The sequence below is a fragment of the Limulus polyphemus genome, unplaced genomic scaffold (assembly GCF_000517525.1).
Source record: "Limulus polyphemus unplaced genomic scaffold, Limulus_polyphemus-2.1.2 Scaffold2031, whole genome shotgun sequence".
Taxonomy (NCBI): Eukaryota; Metazoa; Arthropoda; class Merostomata; order Xiphosura; family Limulidae; genus Limulus; species Limulus polyphemus.
This window is the reverse complement of record NW_013667641.1, coordinates 62,520-68,157: the sequence shown is the minus strand read 5'-3', so window position 1 is coordinate 68,157 and position 5,638 is coordinate 62,520. Positions and strand designations below refer to the sequence as shown.

The following is a 5,638-nucleotide window of genomic DNA, read 5'->3' as shown; positions in this document are numbered from 1 at the left end:
TTAGAATGTATATACTTGTTTACTTACCCTAGCTGACTTATTAGAATGTACATACTTGTTATTTACCCCTAGCTGACTTATTAGAATGTACATAATTGTTATTTACCTCTAGCTGACTTATTAGAATGTACATAATTGTTATTTACCCCTAGCTAAGTTATTACAAAGTTATTACTTATGCATTTATCTATACTCTTTTAATATGAGTAGATCTGTGTTTTAATCAATGCTTTATAAAATCTGTATATATCTGTGTTTGTTGCTGCACCTTCATTATCAATGTATGCTGGTTTATCTGCTTTCGGGTTTATAGATTCCGTGTGTTCATTATTCTATTATTAGTATCTATACAGTATCCTCATGCTACCAAAATGTCTGTAGTTCCGATTTATCCTTAAGTATTTAGAGTGTACTTATTTGTGTGTATATATAATTGTGCTTTTAAAATGCACATTAGTGTGCAGTTATATGCGCGCTTTCACAAAAGGTACGTGTTCGTGTTTACCCTTTTGTGTTCAGTTGTAATTCCGTAGTTACCCTACGTTCTTAGAATGCGTATATATTCGTTTTTAGAATATCTATATTTATATGTGTAGCACAACTTTATCACAATGATTTATTTATCCTTCCAAAGCTAATACATTCATGGACGTACATTTTTCAACTGGATCCAAATAAAAAATGTAATGCAGTCTGGTTTAACAAAAGAAGTGTGTAAAACTTTTTGTGTTTTAATTCTTCAAGAGAGAGAAAAAAAAAGAAGCTTTCAAAAGGTATACTGTGTTCTATGTGCGAATGATACCGTGCTGAAAATACTCTCCCTGTATCTCTGTGGGAGTCGATATTTTTGCGCTATTGTCAAGTCTTACGTGACGTCAAGAGCGGCGAAGACCCCACAAAGGAGACATCTACCCCCCCCCCCCTGTTTAGAAGGCTATAAAAACGACATGTAATCAGGTTATAGATCGGAACAAAAGTCTTGTTTTACAGATACAAAAAACATTTTAATGAGATTGAACATTGTAAATTTTTCCGCGGCAGTTGCATGTTGTGTGTGTATCAGAGTCCGAAATTCGCAAAATTTGTAACTGGTCCTTCTCGAATATTCTAAGTGTTTCTTATCAGGTTTAACTGGTCCGCTCCAAGAACGAGTATATATATCAATTCCATTTTATCAATTTTTTATGAATGAGAATTTTTTAAAGAAAGACACAATTTCAAAAATGTATGTGTATACGTATGTCTAGTATTAAACATTGAAAATAGCAGTGTTTGATAATATCACACTTGGGATGTACATAACCTTTATAATAATCCAGATAAACACAAAGATAATGTGACTTGAGATTGCTATTTTAATACTGACCAAAAGGTAAGGTATTTCTCCATTGAGATGTTAATATTCGTCACACTTTCTTTGGATTCATCCAGTTTACACGATCCAGACACTTCCTTTCATTTCATACGCCATAGCGATTTCCCATACTGTTTTAAAATAGGCCAGGGATCCCCAGAAAGCTCGAGGCTCCATTTTTAAGTGAAGAAGGTACTTCCAGAAGACAAAATCACAACTATTGTTTTAAGAAAAAATGTACGTTTAATGAACCTATTAGATTATTATTATATTTTTACTATTTTACCCACCCAGGGGGTCTCCCAGCTGATAATGGCCGACTAACAAACACGAATTTCAAACCCAGGTGTGTATATATATATTTTTGCATGACTGGCTGTTTTAACAATACTGTTAAACCTTGACTGATGTTACAAGCTAGCTGGACAATTTGTTTTGTGTGTGGAGTTTCACCCTTGGGTACCTTGAATTAAAAACTTCACTCAAGTTTACCATTTAATAAAACAAATCTCTGGTTATTGAACAGTGTTATTAAAAAACTTCACTCAAGTTTACCATGTAATAAAACAAAGCTCTGGCTATTGAACAGTGTTATTAAAAAACTTCACTCAAGTTTACCATGTAATAAAACAAAGCTCTGGCTATTGAAAAGAGTGTTATTAAAAAACTTCACTCAAGTTTACCATGTAATAAAACAAATCTCTGGTTATTGAACAGTGTTATTAAAAACTTCACTCAAGTTTACCATTTAATAAAACAAAGCCCTGGCTATTGAACAGAGTGTTATTAAAAAACTTCATTCAAGTTTACCATGTAATAAAACAAAGCTCTGGCTATTAAACAGAGTGTTATTAAAAACTTCATTCAAGTTTACCATGTCATAAAACAAAGCTCTGGCTATTGAACAGAGTGTTATTAAAAAACTTCATTCAAGTTTACCATGTAATAAAACAAAGCTCTGGCTATTGAACAGAGTGTTATTAAAAAACTTCACTCAAGTTTACCATGTAATAAAACAAAGCTCTGGCTATTGAACAGAGTGTTATTAAAAAACTTCATTCAAGTTTACCATGTAATAAAACAAAGCTCTGGCTATTGAACAGAGTGTTATTCAACTTAAAGACTTGTTATTGTTTATACTTGAAAAATAATGTTTTTCAGTGTGACACGGATTTATGAGTCATGCTATTACCACATGAAAGTGTTCGCGGAACACTCTGCTCCTTTAGCAATTCATTTTACACGTGCATGGTAATTCTTGTTATTTCAGACTATGTTATTTACATGAACATCAGAATTCGAGTCAACAAATTTACTGAAAATGCTCTCCGAGCTTATTTTAATAGATGGCGTTGTAACATAATATTTATAAATGAAATTCTCTGCTAAATGAATCAAATTACGTTGCGTTCATTAAAAAAAAATAATAATAAATATAGTGTGATTAACAGAATGCACTACGTTGTCTAATATGTATTTATACATAGTAATGCAAGTAAAAATTCAGGTCAAAGAGTTTATTAATATGTAAAATTTTCACGCTTTACACTGTAACTTGACACAACAATTTTGGAATTTGGAACATATTGTTTGTTACAATGGTGAGTTATAAAATGTTCAAGATATCTAGTGTCATTGTTCCCGTTTAGTAGGAATAGAATATATATATATATATCCAAGTGAAATGATTAGTCAGATTCGATATCAAATAAGGCTAGCACCTGGGGAAGCTTTGACGAAGGATTTTCTTTTGAAGTGTTGTAGAGAAGCTGAAGTTTTTAAGAAGTTTTAATATCTGCTTGGTATGATACCAGCTGTGCTTAAAAACCTGAGTGCGAACCTAACGATATGGAAGCGTTTTGCTTTTATAAGTGATTTATCTTTCTTAGGTTTGGAAGTCTGTCCTAATGTAGCCTGGAGCGGACTTTTTTGTTGTTGTTGTTGTTGTGTTGTGTTGATGTATTAGCAGGTGTAACAGTATAACAGTTATTGTAATAATTGATTTTTATGTTCTGTACTAAATATGCTTAGGAGAAAATTGAAATATTAATAATTAATTTTCGCGGTCATATAATATCGCTAGTACAACTTGAAACATTAAATTAAAAATTCTTATGATGAAATAGCTCTATTTCTATACAGTACTGGTCTTGTATCTTGACTAAGTATTTTCAAGATTTATTACTAAACTAATCTGTTTGTACTACGCTTATCGAAGAGCATCCTCATATCAGTAAATTACGCTTCTTTTAAATACAAGATATATTTGCCTATTTTAACAAATTTTAGTCTATCGTCTATGAAACAGAATGTTTAAATATTTCAATTCCAACATCACTTATAAGGAACAGAACTGAATATTTGGCAAGTGTTTAGTAGAACATGTTTATCAAGATATGGAAAGAACATCGTTTGTTTATTTGTTAGAGAATTTCGCGCGAAGCTACACAAGGCTGTTCCTAATTTTGAACATATAGACTAGAAGGGAAACAGTCAGTCAAATAACACCCACCGCTAAATCTTGGTCTATCCTAGTCTAGTCTGATTAAATAGTGTGATTTGAAAGTCACTCTTATAGCACACTTATGACCTCAGTTTGCGGAGTGAGAGAGAACGTTTTTGCGGTAATAGGTCGCAAACCACGAATTCTCGTATTCAAAGTCTAGGGCACACAAACATAAGTGTCGAGTACAAAATTTTGGTCTAAAGAAATTCAAATCACTAAAGAAAGTTTGAAGGGTTAATTGGATTAACTTGAAATAAGAAACAGTCTTAATCAGCAGTCACTGCGACTACTACAGGGTGTGTTTTTATTATACATGATAGTTTATGATGGGATAAACCTGAATATATGGTACAGTGGTTTGGAGTAAAACAACCTATATGTTATACATGATAGTTTATGATGGGATAAACCTGAATATATGGTACAGTGGTTTGGAGTAAAACAACCTATATGTTATACATGATAGTTTATGATGGGATAAACCTGAATATATGGTACAGTGGTTTGGAGTAAAACAACCTATATGTTTCAGTAAATTCTGGCTATCAATGGAAGTGGTAGCGAACTCATTAGAGTACATCACATATTTTATTATTTTACACTAACATTTGTGTTTTAACAGCGTTTGAATTCAATGTGTACACCACTTTCAAGTTGTTTATGCACCCATAGGCCGCGAGGAGAACTGTCAGTAGCGGGTGGCCTCGTGAGGACCGCTTGTCACCCAGCAGTCGGGGGTTAAACACTAAGGCTAACAAGACTCTAGTGCTTCGAAAGTCTGCTTGCTGTCATGGATAATCGCCCCCTTCTGGAAAGAGCGCGCACGTTAATTTATTTGATTAGTGTTCTCTATTGGTAAAAGAAGTTTGTAATTTTCCTCGCCGTGATACTTTAGCCCGACTTAAACCTACGTTGTTAAGAAAAACATCGAAAAAAATAGACGGGCGGAAAAGTCTCACCAGATATCAATCTACTAAGGTGGTATTTATGAAGTATTTGGATAGGGCTTACTATAAACGAAATAATAGAGGTCGTTTTAGACCAAAGTACTCTACAGTTTACTCTGTTCGTGCGTAGTGACGTCGGCTTATCTATCGTGTATGTGTTTTACTTTTAACGTTGCACTGTTTCCATGGCCTTTATTTGTATTATCCGTGCAATGCAGGTCTTTCTTTGTTAAGCATGTTAATACCACTGGTTACAGGTTGCTTGTGTTACAAAGAAACCTTTTCAGGTTTGGACTGCTTAACTGCTACGTATAACGAAAGAACCCCGTTTTGGGGTTTGAAATTTTTGCAAGTTACTTTTATGGTAAGAAAACCCTTTTAGGTCTGTATTTTTTATAAATTCCATGTACCCTAAAGAGACTTAATCAGGTTTGGAATCGTTATACTTTCCGCATATCTGTTTAGGTTTAGTATGTTTTGAATGTTTGTAAATTTATTATACAGTTTTGCAATGTTTGTATGTTTTTGTATTGAAAATAAACCTGTGAAGTTTGTAGATTCGGAATGTTTGTAAGTTCTCGTATGACTCGAGTCAGATACTGAAATGACCATTTCTTGTATCGCAAGGAAACATGTTTAAGTTTTTACATTCAGATTGTTTGTTGTTTCCCTGTATTTTCAGAAAACTATTCAGGTTTATAATCTCTAGGTTTCTGTAGAAAAAAAGAAAAAAAAACTTAAGTTCAGCTTTGGAATTTGTTTTTCTTGCTTATGTTTGTTTGTTTGTAATTAAGCACAAAGCTACACAATGGGCTATCTATGCTCTGCCCA

At 33.1% G+C, this 5,638-nt stretch overlaps 1 protein-coding gene across 2 annotated transcripts in view; it reads left to right on the top strand.

Moving 5' to 3' along the window:
• LOC106465723 (homeobox protein aristaless-like) overlaps positions 1–5,638 on the top strand; it is a 53,615-nt gene that overhangs the window by 12,511 nt on the left and 35,466 nt on the right. The gene's annotated exons all lie outside the window — the stretch shown is intronic.